This window comes from Poecilia reticulata, linkage group LG8 (genome assembly GCF_000633615.1).
Source record: "Poecilia reticulata strain Guanapo linkage group LG8, Guppy_female_1.0+MT, whole genome shotgun sequence".
NCBI lineage: Eukaryota > Metazoa > Chordata > Actinopteri > Cyprinodontiformes > Poeciliidae > Poecilia > Poecilia reticulata.
In genome coordinates, this window is record NC_024338.1 from 4,730,660 (window position 1) to 4,747,164 (window position 16,505).

At 38.6% G+C, this 16,505-nt stretch overlaps 1 long non-coding RNA gene across 3 annotated transcripts; it reads left to right on the plus strand.

The window, feature by feature from the left end:
* The first annotated feature begins 266 nt into the window (after positions 1–266).
* On the plus strand, positions 267–11,050 carry LOC108166503 (uncharacterized). Of its 3 annotated transcripts, none has more exons than XR_001776863.1 (4): positions 267–408; positions 3,622–3,778; positions 9,221–9,330; positions 10,703–11,050. It is a non-coding gene; the product is annotated as an uncharacterized LOC108166503 (long non-coding RNA). The 3 variants fall into 3 exon arrangements; XR_001776864.1 differs by having other exon boundaries at positions 267–404; XR_001776862.1 differs by lacking the exon at positions 267–408 and having other exon boundaries at positions 3,579–3,778.
* The last annotated feature ends 5,455 nt before the right edge of the window (positions 11,051–16,505 follow it).

Consider the following 16,505-nt stretch of genomic DNA (forward strand, 5'->3'; position numbering starts at 1 on the left):
CCCACCCCTTCGTTCTGCATCGAATCTCTGTTGAACGCTCATGGAATTTCAACAGGGAGTGTCTTCTGTTTTAGCCTGTTGCTGTTTTGCCGTGAGCCGTTTGAGGAAAAAAAATGTGGCCCTCTTTCAGCTGTTCACCCTCCACCCCCTCCGACACTCGCAATCTAACTTTCTGCTCCTGGCCATACAAAAACCGTAACTGCATGCACGTGTACACGTGTACACTTGCACATGAACTTGAGCACACTCTCATAAACCAGAATCCGTCTTTCTTCGAAAGAAGACATCCAACTCCAGAGCGTTTGTTGCACGTCAAAGTCCTTGTTTAGATATTCTCCGCTGCGTCCTGGACACAGAGACACTTCTCCAGCCCCGCTGACCTAGACGTCCCATCTGCTGAGACTGTAGGTAGGGGTTACCAGCTCTGATGTTAAAACTCAGGATTCTGCAACTTCACGTACATGGCGTTCTCTCTTATGCAGTCCCTCATCCACCCACACTAAAGTTTGGAATTGGCTTCTATTTGCTCTAAAGAACTATATTTTCTTCTTCTACAAAAACCTTAGTAATCCCATGTATTTTGACAGTATGGTGTTTTTAAGCAGTTTTCTTTAAAAATGTCATGATCTAAACTGTGCTTTGTAACTGCAGTCTCATTTTCTTGAATGCATTCATTAAAAGGCTTTTTTTTGGCAATAGGAGCTAAGATATGTTTGAGCTGAGGTTTTACGGCGAGCTAATTGGCTGACATTTGATGCTAATGTAATTTAGGGACACTTTCTTTGTGGATAATGAATGAGGAAGAGGATTACTTGAGGAGCTGCARAGTCCAGTTACAGCATGTCCTTTTTGAATTACGAGTGACGCAGAGACGTGAGGTGACGTTCATGACCGGAGACACGGACTCTTCTGGAGTGGGACATACAAAGACATGAAACTCCCCCCAAAAATTATATTTGAATTTTTACCTTAATTGAAACTTCTGTTGTTTTAAAAGATTTAAACTTATGGTTTAATTATTCAGAGATGTTCAACAATATGACAGGACAGAGGTCTTCATCATGAGGGCTGTAACCTCGTAAATCAAGGCTTGTGAGATTTTTTTATTAAGTACACATTTTTTGCTTTTTTTATTAAAAAATGTGTCCTTCAATGCACATCAACATGAGTTCAACATGTAATAAATTGATAAACATAGGCATAAATTAAGGTATTTCAGTCAGAAATGCACCCATTTACTACAGCATATTAGGACCATTGTAAATAGAAAAAAAATAGGAGTAAATTTCCGCTAAAAAACTTTTTTTTGAGAAATTTTGAGATTAATCTCAAATTTTCTATAGAAAAAATTTGAAAAAGGTCGCTAATGTCCAAAAAGTTGGACATTTGCGAAGATATTTGCCGAAATGTACTCCTGTTTTCTTTTAAATCTACAATGGCCTTAATAGGCCATTGTAAACATTCAAAGAGCAAGTTTGCTCATTATGTTAAAAATTTTCTATTCTACGCAAAACAGCTTGTTAGTTGACCATCACTTTTTAAATTGTGATGCCTGTGTTGTAATTTGACAATACCAGTGTGGTTTGACGAGTTAACGAAGCCATTGTTTTGGCCATGCTTGTAAGTTTTAAGTTATGCCGCAGCAAGAGAAATGTTAAGACATTTTATTGCTGCCAAATATGTTGTGGCCCTTCTTCCTGCGGGCTTACGCAGTTTCCCATAAGCTTCATTCCTTCACGGTTGAGCTGGCGCAGTACATGCTAAACATTAGTGACTGGGTAAAATCCGATATGTTTCAGACTTCAACAGACTCCACGCCTCCAGTAAGCAATCAGTTCTCAATACTAGAGGGAATCTCTGTACAAAGCAAAGCGTGGAGCAAGGGGCTGGTTTTTACCAGACTAGGGTTCGATTTTTTTAATATAGCTTTTTTTTTAGCTTTGTATTTAAGCTAAAAATAAAAAAAATGTAAAAATGGTGTATGATTATACCTTTATTTGTTCCACGGAGATGAGTTGTCCTGGGTCGTTGACTTTATGTTTTCAGGTTTTCATTGTATAGAGGAAGACCACGCAGTGACCTGAACCTGATAGTTTTTGCGCGTTTTGGGGGCTTTTATGGAGAGACTAAATATGTCACACATTTAAAAATTTAGACAGACAGTGGACTGTCAACATGTTATAAGTAGTGTATTGGTAATATAAGCAACAGCTATACGCCAACTGCCTCCTTTGTGTGCGACACAGCGCCATCTAATGCTCATTACAGCTCATTACTGCCTCACCTCGTCCTCATGCTTTTGAACAGGCAATGCTTAATTTGAACTATTTTCACCATAAAATGTTTAAATCATACAGAAAACATATTTATAGAAGAGTTAGATAGGTCATTTTAAGTCACTTTCCTGTAATATTGTTAGTATTAGTTCTGATGGTAGGTGAGGAACTGTCTCAACAGCCTCCCTAAAGATCAGAAAGGAACCTGACTTTAACTAGAGAACTACATTACCCACTATCCAAAGGCTTGACCAAAATATGTAGATTACTGGGAGAAAATAACCAACACAAAGTCCCTAAATCATAAAACGTTTCATTCCATAATAAGCAGATCACTTGATAGGTTGTTAGGAAATGTTAGAACAAATGTAAAGCACCAATACCAAAAAACACAACCCTTTTAATAAAAGTTGCGTGTGTGTGTGGGGGGAGGGGTTCCGTCCACATAGTGCATTTTTGTTTTCTTTCAACAGCATGTGCCTGGAGTTAAACAGGATGGTTCATTTAATCTCATGAATTATGATTATATTGGTCAAAAAAGATCACCACGCCAACTGATGAAAATGATCTGTTGCTGCCCAATTCCAAATGTTTCTCCATGAATACCAGAAAGTCCAATAAAAAGATTTTTGCTCAAAGTAGTTTCTTTGCTTTGACTATTATTATTGTCTTGTATGTTGATTAAAAAAAATCTGTTTTCACATTTGATGACTGCCAGAAGGTCATTGTGAAGACAGCAGTAATGTAGTATAAATCACTTTTACAAAGCTACCATTAGATGGCAGCATTTAATGGGTTAGAGTGAGTCTGGACACACACACACACACACGCACACACACACACACTCATTCACACACGTTCATTTTTCTGTCCTTATTAAAACGTTACACTGACATATTCTTTGTTGGAGCAGAGCCCAAATTCAACCCAAATGTTTCAAAGTATTTGGAACAGACTCATGTCTCCATAAAGATACCAGGTTCTTGAAAGGTAAGCAACTGTCCCAAAAAGGTTTCTAAAAAAGATCAAAAAGCAGATGTACAGACACATGTAAACCATAAGACTCAAGTCATTTCAGTGTACCTAATCATACACAAGATGGCTCTGGAGTTTAGTCTACTTCGGAAGATTCCCAAATTCTTGCCCTTGTTTCTCACCCTAATGTTGAGCCCTTGGCTTCAGGTCGCTGCCCTCTCAACCTGAACTGCTATGTACACATGTGTGCTTCCCTCTCACATGTTTTATCTCCTCCCACCTCCTCCCGCACTCTCCTACCCCTCCCCTACTACCAACTCACTCTCATCTTCGCTCTCTCTCTTTCTATCACTGGCACTGGAATCCATAGGCGTCCAGAGGACAGAAACAGGACAGAAAGAGTACCCTTGGCACCACATAGCACCACAACCCACCACAGACATGTCGGATTCTGAGACCGCGGCTGCCCCCGCAGAGGCCCCCGTCCCTGCAGCGTGCGCCAGCGTCAAAGCAGACCTGGACAAATGGTAAGTGATGGAATTTGTGTTGTAAGGAAGTTTGGGCACTTTGACACTAAAACTTCATCACAGAGAGCCCTGCTTGACCGTCTGCTGAGGCTTTCAGAGATGCATTCGCATAACCGTACAAATTGAGGTGAAGATCAGTACAACCCTCATTTGCTTGCAAGAAGCTGGATTGATACCTTCATGAGAGACAACTGCACACGCAAACACCACCATCACCCTGCGGCTGATAACAATTAAAACCTTGGAGCTTGTCACAACATCTCTGGGTTAGCTATGGACAGCAGCATTTGAAAATGCGCCATGATAAAATGGAGTCTCATCAGCGGACACTAGGATTCCGGCTAAAAACGTCCACATCTTGTATGTGTGGATGTAACAGACTTTGACATCCCAACTGGGTGCTGAAAAGGGCTATGAAAACTCTGGGATATCCTGTGTATGGGAGAGTAATTGGAGGTTAACGATGTATGGCAGTGGGGTGATGCTTGATGCTTGTCCATCCGCATGGATGGAGGCTGGGAATCTGCTTGCGTCACTAGCCTCCCTTTCCCCACAATACTTTGCGGCACCTCGATCCATTTGTCCCCACTGTATCCTTCCGACTCTTTCTGTGTCAACGTTCAGGGACATAAGGCAAAAGGGTGTTTTGCAGGGCTGTTTGTATATTTGTTTAAAAAATTCAATGGCCTTATTTAATAGATGCTTTGACAAACACTTGATTTTAGTAGTTGCTTTTTTTTTTTTTTTTTTTTTTGAGAATGTCCAAAAGAGCTTAACTCTGAGTGACATCAACTAGGACATTGACACAGAGTTGAAAACATTTTTGGTTCCTTGTTATTTATAGCTTGATGAGGTGCTCACGTTTTGTGGAACGCAGTAACAGTGTAGCTTGCTTTGGCAAGAGTGTTTAAGTTGATAAAGTTCTTGTGGGGGTATGAATCCTTTAGATAAGACTGCAAGTTGAGGTGGGGGAAGAGAATTTTTAAAAAAAGGCGTGGATGAATCTTGCTTCGAAGATTTGCAGGTGCCAACTTTATGTTGAAGGATACTAAGCTGTGTTTTCCTTGCAAGTTGAAGTTGTATGTTAAGTTTTAATACCACAGTGCAGTCACTGAAAAATACATTGAATTGCTCTTCTATTTAACACATTCTAGAAATTCAATGAGCTCTGGCCAAGAATTACACCTCATGGTGTTTAAGACACAAGACGCTCAAAGTAGATATATGTGTTATGTCATTGATGTCTTGCAGGGCTCTGGGTTTATATAGGTCACCTTATGCAGCTGAAGTCAGCTGAACTTGAACCCAAGATTTCCAGAGGTCCAAAATGTAGCAGCACGAGCACTGATAAATATAGCCTTCCAGCACATGTTAAGTTTTGAGTTTTGAAGAACCACAGTGTAGAATAGTAAACACATATGCTATGACCTTGGATTTACGACCTTGAGTTTTAGTAAGACATGAATTTCACAAGAATCATTCTCCATTACATTTGTATAATCTATCAAGCTAGCACGTCTGCATTTCACTTTACTTATGGTGCCAGAGAATTCTTTACATGCGTCTCTCCTCATCTTTACTGGATTCTAGAGTTTTATAAGAATCTCTATTGAGTTCAGTTTGTTTAGCTAGCTCTACAGGAATTGATATTTTAATTTGGTAGTATTGCTTCAGTCTGCAGTTCTAATAATTTTGTAAGAATTTAAGTGATGTTTTTGCTACATCGATGCTTTGCTAGCTGAACACACAGATAGCCTACATACATTTTGTGTCTTTGGAAGTGTCCCTGAATGTGCACCTTATTCAGTTTTATAGTTTTCTATATTGAGTTTTAGCATTAAGCTAGAATATAAATACTTAGCTATTTCTATTTGTATGTATATTTTTGATTTTATGAAGTATTTTCTACAACTACTTTTCTTTCTATTTCACAAGAATTCACATTGAGTTTTAGCTAAATTAAATGTTTATCTATAAATATTTATGCTTTAAATGTGCTAAAGTTAGCAATACCCATTTAGCCACTGCTTTCTACTTCTTCTTGTGATGTTAAAACCAGAACCTGGACAAAATAGAGTAAATTATCATTACCAATATTTTTGAGACTGACAAAAATAATTTTAGATAGATATTGGAAGGTTTTAACTGGGAAAAAAAATTATATGTCTGTAATTTTTGTTAAAAGAACAATTAAATTATTTTGGCATCATCATCAAAATTTCTAAAAGCTTTATGCCATGTTGTGACATGTAGAAGTTGCTGCCTATAACTGTACATGCACACATTTGGCTGTGAAGGTTGCTGCTAAAGACTGATAAAGGATGTTGAGCTGCTACCTAACACTAACCTTTTCTCTGTCCAGGCCTTGCTGCCATTCAAATAGTGAAATCTGTCAACAAATGGTTAAGCTAACAATTTCTCATCTGCCTAGACTGAAGAAACTATAGTCATTGATCTTTATATTACTCAACCTTAAACTTGTCTTCATTTGTTCCTCAGTAAAGATGTTTTGAAGGAAAATATTCTGGTTTAACATCATTAGGTCTCTATTAGTCTCTTCCATGATGAAGGCCAAGGTGGTATCAAAAAACACTTCTGGCTACACCTGGATTTGTATGCTAGCCAAATTAAGCTAGCATTAAACTCAACGCGGCTTCATTTTGTGTAATGATTAGTAGTCCCTGAGTATTTATATCTTCTAGTATGTGTGAAACTGTATGTGCAGGACATGGTGAAGCGCTCTCTGTCATAGATCATGTTTCTGCTCTACTTGATACCTGTTTTATTTAACCCAGGCTGGCAAAAGAAGCAAAGGCTTCACATTTACAGTGAGCCAGGAATAGCTAAAGCACACTGAGGTGGTCATGTTGAGAAAACTAGTATGTCTGGGATAGAACTCCTCTTATCCTGGTTAATATGACATATTTTTCTATACAGCTACACTTATCTATACCTACAGGTATACAAAATGTAACCTAACCTGTACCAGAAACTGTTAGACCTCCTCATGGTCTCACAGTGCTTAACCAGGTTTCTGCCAGGGTTGTCATGACGATGGGACTACAGGATGATGCTTACTTCCACTTCATCGAAATTTTGGCCAGAAAATATTGTGTTATCTTAGAGATTCTTCTTTCATTATTTTCTATGTACCTGACATGGAAACAGTTTTTGCATCGTGCGAGTAATGTGATGAACAACCTGATATTTTTAGCTCGCGGGAAAGACGAAGAAGACAACAGGAAGTGGTATGAGGATCACTTCCTGTTGTTGGCGTCGCATGTTTTTTGACTTATCGCGTGAACAAACTTACTCACGTGTGATTTTAGTTTCTTATTTAATGGGAACCTTTAACCTCTGCACCTGCCCACTGATGTTTTACATATATTCATCCCCGATGACTCATTACACCTAACAGAGCCTAAATAATTCATCACCCATTTCCTGCCGAGGACGGGGGACGTCACTCCTTAATGCTCCTCAATCCACGTCCCAGGCCAGGACGTAGATTGACCGGACATGTTACTATGACAACTCAGCTTTGCCCCTTGACCCTGTACTGATTCTCTGAGGAGATTACGCAATGGCTTTGTTGGTGATGATGTCATCAACTTCATACATACAGACTCACTAAATGTAATCCCATCATCCGGTGAGCATACCTGCTTGGATCCTTGAAGGACCTCAGTGACCCTCTGAGAGCCAATATTTTCATTAAGGACAATGGGAAATCCATTATTTTGAACAAATTATTCCCACTTTTAGGATTTACATTTTGGGGAGTACTTTCTGGGCCCGATGTAGCAGTAGCAGGGTTTATTTTTTTCAACACCCTCGGGGTGCTGTTGTTGCTCTCTTGTTGGGTCATCAGACCCAGTCATGTTTCACCACACGGGTGTGTACAGTGTACACTCAGCGGCCCGTTTCTTCCCACATCCTCACAAGCAGCACACAAACACACTCTTTGCTCCATCCCTCCAGGCAGAGTATGGTTCAGAGTGATAATCTGCAGCAGCCAGCTGGATGTTACATCACTGCTAACAACGCGACACAGCAGAGAGGGGAGCGAGGAGCAAAGGGTGAATCAAAAAATATGAGAGACGGCAGCAGGAGGGTCGGAGGGGGGCGGGGCTTGTTGGATTTCCCCAGTGTGGGACAATAAGAAATATTTCTATTATTTTCTGTTCTCTTGTCTGGTTTGGGTTTGAGCTGAATGAACACAAGTCCAGATGGAACTGGATACCTTTCATTTCACCATGAAGACTGAAACTATTGAAACAAAATGTATGGTGGGTAGACATGTGATCAATGTCAAGAGATAATACGTCTGATAGAATATTCACTGAACTCTGATTCAGAACCACACAGCATTCTGGGAAATGTGGGCAGAGGGAAGTCTTTCGCTGCTCAACTAAAGACTGCTTTAGTTGACCCTGGCGTCAGCTAACTAACTCACCCTTTGGTTACCTAGCAACAACTTATTGAGTAACTTGCGTGCCTCATAAAACAACAGCATAGAGTTAAAACTGTGAATGAAACAGAAATGGTGTCATCCACCATCCCTGACTAATACGTGCGTGCGTGTGTGTGTGTCTGTGTGTGCGTGCGTGTGTGTGTGTGCGTGCGTGCGTGCGTGCGTGCGTGCGTGCGTGCGCGCGTGTGTGTGTGTGTGTGTTGGAGGGTGGGGACGTTCATTGCTAGATGAAAATGTTGCCTTTGTTTTTACAGTAAAACTTGTAATACTCAGGCATGTAAAGATTTCTAACATGTATTCTGAACTGTAGCAATAAGAAACAAGCTGAATCACTTCTTTTTAGTCGGTTGTGTTTGTAGATATTCTGGATTCAGACCTTTAACACTAAGTGAAACAAATGATTACAAAAACAACTAAAAAGTTCAGGTTTTCTTGCTGTAGGTACATAGTGAATATAAAAGTCGTGCTGGGGCCTGTTGCTGGAGGAGCAGCTCCCCACAGGGAGCTGATGAAGCCCTGGGAGGAGAGCCAGAGGATGAGCCTACAGTAACATGACTCTCTGTTATCTCTGTTTCATCACGCAATCTCCTCCTCCTCCCCCTCCAAACACATGGACCCACACTCTCTTCCCTCCCTCCCTCCTCTCTTTCGCTCCATCACCCTGACGCTCTGTGGCAGTGTCTGCTGCTGAATGGGAGCCTGTATTAATCCGCATCCATGTTTTCCCTCTTTCCTTTCATCCTTCTCACTCGTCAGACGTGCTCCCGCTCACGTCTTTCTTTTTCTTTTTTCTTTTTCCACATCTGTTAGCATTTCAAACAGGCATTTGTTTAGTCAACAGGCTTTGAACCGCGGATGCAGATTTAAAGCATCAGCACCAAATTCTTACCAACAGAATTTGGTGTTCTGAATTATTCTTCGGTTTCCCCGAGTCTTTATCTGTCTAATTCTATCGATCTGTCTTGCAGCGTGGCGGAGAAGGGGGCCGAGGGCTGCAAAGAGCTGATGGAGGCCTTCGCCGCCTGTGTGAAGAGCGCGGCTGAGGGGACGTCGTGAGGAGCCCCCTGCAGCCTGATATGTAAGGATGGGCTCAGTCATGCTCAACTCAGATGGGAACAGTTTGGAAGCCATTTTATTTGTGATTTTGTAAACATAAAAAAAAAAGTTTTTTTTTAATGATGTCAAACTCATGACGTGAAATCAAAATTTTTCAGGGTGATACTCTTGGAAGGTTGATAATGTAAATGTCAAAAACTATTGCAAAGTTAAATAAAATACCAATATATATATTTTCCAAATATGAAAGCACTTCACATGTTATACTGTTGCTTAGTTAATGTGTGCAGATCAGAGGAAGGTTGTATAAAACCAGCGCAAAACCTCCAGAAGAAAGCTATCCGAATTATAACTGTGTCAGATTTTCATCCAACTAATGAAATATTTCTTACATTGCATACTTTAAATATTGTGATTTAGTAGAGCTCAGAACAGCATTATATACACAAAGCCTACAACAAACTCTTTTCAAATGTATACAGAAGGGGTTTGAAATTAAAGAAACAAACTATGATTTCAGAAGGTCAGGCTAAATATTAAAAACAACTGTACTTCAGTTAGAGGGATTCAGGTGTGGGATAATTGTTGTGAAGAGTTAAAACTGTGTTTTTCCTCAATTTAAATTAAAAAAGGTGTGCTAGACAAATGCAATAACATTTGATTATGTTTTCTTTTATGAGTTTGTCATCAGACTTAACTGGAATCCTTTGGAGATCTGTTTTAGAAAATGTAAAAGAAATATTCTGCTGCCTTGAGTCTGCTGATGCTGTTTCTGGTCTACACTTTGTGTTCTTGCCCATGAGAGGAATTTAAATATTGTTAATCTGCTTTTTCACTAGTTTTGTCATTTGGGATTATTTTTTTACCTGTTTTAAAAATGACTGAAAAAATAAACTAATTAATATCTACAGAGTCACAACTGTTTTTGTGTTTTACCATAAAGAATCCCTGCTGTGTCACAAAGTGTCCAAATGTTGTAACACTACAACCACAAACTTTAATGTAGTTTATTGTGGATGTCATGTGAAATAAAAACATGAGGTTGTTTTTTGTGAGCATGCACACAAAATACACAGAAGCACAAATTCTGTACTTTTTCTGTCAAAGATACATAAAGATTTAGTATCAGTTTCTTTGTCTAGGAGAGAAACTCTTAAACATTTGAACCATATTGGCAGAAAGAACAGAACAAAACAATATGAAATAACATCTTCAATGCTAATACATCTTTTTGCTTAAAGATTAATATTAACATTGCCATTTTTCTCCAAGTTTTGAGGAATATATAACATGAACATCTGAACCGATATAAAGTTGATAAGATAAGCAATTAAAAAAGGGAAATCATTTGCTGTCATAAATCTCTGTTTTAAATCCGTCCTCCTCTCTTCCAGGTCCAATGCACTGAGTCCTCCAAGTTCCCAGCATTCCCTTTCTGCACAACAGCACTCGACTGAATGGTGATAACAATAAGGATGATGATTGTCGTGGGACAAACACTGTGTTGATCGGTCTGAGTTTGGGATCTGGAAGCAGTAACCTTAGCATCCCCTCCCTCCCCCATCCGTTCCTCTCCCTGTTTTAGCCGTACCTGGTCTCCCTCAGTCTTTCCATCATCCTCCCTGCTGATATCCAGTACATTGACAATTCCAGAGAGCTGATGGGCTGTGATGTAACCTGTCGACTTGAGATAAATGCTTATAAATGGAAATAAAGTATAAAAGAAATGGTGTGAAAACGAACTGGTGCTCTTGGGTTTTTTTTTTAAATGCCTGCATTGTAGGATGTGAGCGCCTCGTTTCCACTGAGCGGTACGGCGTCGGGTGTTGACGTGATTCGGTGCGCCATTTTGTCCGTTTCCAATGTTGTTGCATACAGCGACAAGTCGATTTTTATTTCCAGCTCTGTAGGAACATTTTGAGGATTTGAGGACAGTTGAGGAAAACTCAAACTTTGTCCAGTACACAAACCAAATGTTTGGTGACCGTCCTGCTGAGAACCTTAAACCTTTAGATGCAACCTGACAAGAACACCTTCCAGATGAGTTAGAGAAGACTCTACATAATCAAAGCAGAAAAGTCGACTCTGAGTCACGTGAACTGTTCGTTTTGGTACACAGCTTTCATACAACAGTGAAGATTATCTAGAGTATTCTCCTCAAATTTTACTAGACCATGGACAACAACGTTGCAGTTTCCATACAGAGATGTTCAACCGATCGGCAGTCTTTGTAGTTAGATTGCGAAGAATCATACAAATGTACATAACATCCTCACCACATCAGAAAAACTTCCCTCATAAAGTATTTATGTCTCCTGGCAAAACAAAAACCAGATGGATGAAGCAGATCGGTTGAAGAGAAATGTCAGCTTTGCTGTCTGAGAGCATTTCTAAGGTATCAAACTTTTGACCAATCAGTCAACCCTTTGCACAGAGCTCTGTTGAAATAGTTTGACTTGGACCTGGTGTGGAGTTCGGCAGGCGGATTCCTGTGCGAACAAAATGTTACGTGGTAGCATGACATAGTTCAACTACATCAACAAATGAAAGTATGTGGGTGACTTTTTGCATTTTATTTTCTGATGTAAATGGTACATATATATATTTTTTACTTGTAATTCGTTTGTTTTATCATGTTTAAGTTATGCCCCTTTTTTTAGTCTCTTACTTTAGATTTTTCCAAGAAGCACCTGGAATCGTCTTGTACATGAAATGTGCGATACAGATAAGCTTGCCCCACGGTGCTTTAAGCCAGGTCTTCTTGTCCATCATCGGTGTCTGACCTCACAAAAGACTTCCGGCAGACTGCCTTCCTACAAGAGTTACAACTGTTATAGTTGTATTAAGAAGGGGGTCTCACTAAAGTTAATGTCAAGCATCTSAATATAAGCCGTTCTATATTGTGTCAGTGCTGAAAGGTCTCCAGTCTCACTAAGAGCCAAGGGATCAGATTCTGACAAGCACACCCGAGACCCAGCAGCTGTTCTCCCAGRGGGTCAAACCGGACTATGCTTCCTTCATTCACATAACTGTGGAGATGTTTGTTAAATCTGGTGTGTACATGRAAAAATTGTGCAAAAAAAAGCAAAAAAATAAGCAACTATTTTCATTAAATAAACACAAGCAGAAGCTAAAGTCACTCTTGCCTATCRTAACTGTATGTAAGGGTTCCAAGCACAGTAAATTATAATCTCAAAGAAAACTTTRTGTCATTTGAAATGGTTAGACTCATGTATCTGATATGTTTTAATAACATTAAGAYGTAACTGTAGTAAATCTCATGTGCCTTCAGAAATCAACCAGTCTGTCAAATCCATTGAAATATCAGATAAGGAGGGATTCCTTTTGGATTTTTCAGAAGTATTGAAGATATTTCTCACAATACCCATCAGATCTATTCAGTCTAATTCTATACTTTGTTCTGTGACTGATGTCATACTTTATTGTTTATTTTGCATTATGTTAAGAATTCCTAATTGCAATCTCTGAACCAACTGAAAGAAGATTTGTTGAGTTTATTTTACATGTTTCACCAACATAATCAACCTATTGTTTTTATCAGTTTGAGTTTCTTTATTATTCTTTATTGTAATTAGGAGAAGCCGTCCTTCTAATTACACTGACTGAACAAATGAAAAGTGTGTTGCTTTAACATGTTTGACCAGGATTGTGAAGCTATTGGTGAGCTGTACCAGTGCAGAGTTATTAAATAAATATGTAATTCAGTCAGTTCAGCTCTTTTTCTGCATCAGATTCACAGAGATCACGTCTAACATGAGAAAAGAACATTTAAAATGACATGTGGCTCTGTCAGCACTGAYYCCTCAGCCACACTKCATCCTTCCACTCAATTTCCCAGTAATATGCTGGGATACAACCCTGCCTTGAATACCCATCTTCTTTAGCAATGGCTTACCCTCCATGTTGAAGATGTCAGTGATTCTCTAGGGCTGAAAYGATTAATTGTAATGAATCAACTGTTGAATTAACGTCAATTTAGCAAATTGATTGATCAAAAAGGCCTAAAACTGAAACAACAAAACAATTACAAAAGGAATTGAATTATTTCTTTACTTGCATCTTTTAATGTAGTTCTAATATAGTATGAAAAAGGCCTAAATGAAAACTCTGCAAAATGTGAGCAATTAAGAAGGGGGTCTCACTAAAGTTAATGTCAAGCATCTCAATACAAGCCGTTCTATATTGTGTATAGAATTAATCGGCAATTAATTTGCCAATTAATTGACAGATTAATCTGCAAATTAATCAGCAGATTAATTGTTAATTAAAAAAAATTGTTCGTTGTGATCCTGCTACCTGCTGTACMATTTTCAATTTAAGGCCATAACAGAACAAAAATCTCAATTATGTTTTTTAGATTTTAGTAAAACTGAACCTAAACAAGTGTTTAGATTGGCTTACCTGAGCAAATAACCGTTTTCTTAATAATATATTCTGATTATCTGCATTGTACTTGCCAACACTACAGTGCAGGTGATGTAACTTTAACCATCATCATCCTCAAACTGAGCTTTTAATCTGCATGAMCAACTTTGATATGMCACTCAAACATGAGCAGTCTAGACCAGAACAAAGTCTGAGTGCTTCACATCAGATGTRTCATGTSTTCTTGTTAAATACCAAAGGAAAATTCCACAGTGGGGAGGAGGACGTACTGTATTTCTGTACAGACGAGCCTAAAGGGCAAAGGGAAGAGCGTAAAGTCAGGGAGTCAAACTACACGTTAAAATGRCAAAACCGCTCAGTTTAACCAGTCATTTTTCATTACACACGTTTTCTGAACACATTGAAACTGTAAACTGAAAAACCTCCTTTGTATTTTCACCCAATGTGTAGTTAATTCATCTACATTCAAAACCAGGTTCTGTAAAAAGTGACAAATCGTGTTTGTCTCTCATTAAATCAGCCCAGACGACATCGTCACGGCCGTGTGAGCTTTTCTTARGTTAATTCAAAACATCTGAGTAAAACACAGGAAAACGTGTGAATATATCACAATTTAATGCACAGCATGGCTTCATTGAGTGACATCATGAAAGAAACCTAAATTAAATCTGCATTTACATTATTCATCATTATTTTTACCAAAGAATTTGACTGAAAAAAAAAATTCTCATTGTCATTGTTCTGGATTTTTCATCACAAAGTTCTGACCTCTGTGAGGACAGACCCCGGAAAACAGTGTGTAGGCATCAGATGTACGTCAGTGTTTGTGTTACAGACTCTGTTCAGGATGACAACATGAGAGGGACAACAATCAAACCAAATTAAAAACGTAACACCGCCATCTTGTGGTTGGAAACATGTACTTACATTATCAGGAGTAAACAAGGTTCTACATCTAACATTAATTCCATGGGGGAAAGTGTATAGCAAGTAAAAGAGTAATAYAGTCAGGAAATCTTTATACACTTTGAATGTCTTCCAGAGGAAAAGTATATAAAAAAAAAACACGTTTCCTGCATTTCAACTCTTTTCTGAAAGAACAGACGGGATAGAGCTACTGGGATGACATTTAAAAACATGAAAAGCATAAAGTTAGGAACATTTCAGAGCCTCTTCGCTCTGAAGACATGCTTAAAGTTCTGCCCATGTACACTTTTTAAATTATTAACAAGATAACTTTGGTCTGCTCTTTCTACAGACAGTAAAAAAAATGTGTCTTCATATGTGCGCGTGTAAACATCTGATTTTATCTGTTTGTCAAGTTTTATTTGTAAAGGAGAATCTCACTGAGACAGGTTCTATAAGCTGCTGATTCATAATATAGGYCTATCTCAGTTTTGGACATTCAGTGGTTGGCGAAAAAAAAAAATCTGCTTTTTACTAAAAACACAAACTTTGATGTCTTACTGGGATTTTAAAAGGCAAGCATGCAACAAACAGCAATGGAAGGAAAATGTTACATGGTTTAAATTGAACAAAGATCTGAAAAATGTGGTTTGCATTTATATTCAGTCCATCTGTATTAGTGCTTCAGAGAACTGCATTTTTCAGAAATTACAGCCACAAGTTTGAATGTCTAAAGACTAAAAATGCCAAATTTCTTCACAGTTTCTTAAGATCAGTCACTCCTGTTGAGTAAATCTTGACCCAGATTCTCAACCAGATTTAGGTTTGGACTTTGACTGGACCATTCTACCAGATGGCCCTTATCAGARCAAAGGGGTCAGAGTATACAWGGAAGGCCACACCTTTCAGATTTTTATCGTGAAACACAGAAATGTCTGTTTGCAACTTGATCAAGTGAAAGAGCATAAGCAATTTTTAGGAATCTGTTTATGAACAACAACCAAAACAGAAATAAAAATGCCTATAATCRCCCAGCAGTCACTAACCATCGACTCCTTTGTTGTGATTTGATTGTTTTAAATTTCCAGTTGCAGAAACTGAGGAATTCAGATTATTATTATTTGTTTTATTATTATTCACGATGCTGCCTCAGAGGGTCAGAAACAGAGAGACATTTGTGCACTTACACACTCACACACACCCCTACACACACACACACACACGCACACACACACACACACGGCACCGATGGATAATCTGAACTGCATGCATCAACCTGACCACATCCAGAGATTAAGATTAACGTGGATTAATCTTTAGGAATCAACATCATGCAGCTATCACAATGTGGAGCCTGGTCACACACACAGATTTGTAATGTCTGAAGAGCAGATGCAGCCGGTAGCCCGGGTTAGCCTGTTAGCTTGTTAATAATATCGGATTTTTAAATTTATTTATTTATTTTCGGTTTTACTATTAATTGAAGAAGAATTAATCACATGCAGACTATTTTTCGCACACTGAACGCAGATTACGTCCAGTCGGTCTAATCCTTCTGATAACTAAACTGGGGCTTTAATACCRTTCCTAAAAAGAGAAAATAAATATTAACGTAATACGTTTTCTCCATTAGACTGCTCAGCTAAGCTGCATATTTGTAAAATCTTCAGTCTGAACAAGAGAGCCAGCCATCTGGCACACTTTGACCATAATAACCTCTTGTTTAACWGTCAAACCAAATGTTTTCTTTCTTTTTTCTTTCTTTCTTTAATTACATTATTATATTTGTGATTATGATTACCTTCTTCAGTTTTCATGTTCTTTTATTATGCCAAAGTTCCACACGTCCAATCAGGTTCATGGTTTCCAAGCCCCGAAAATGTC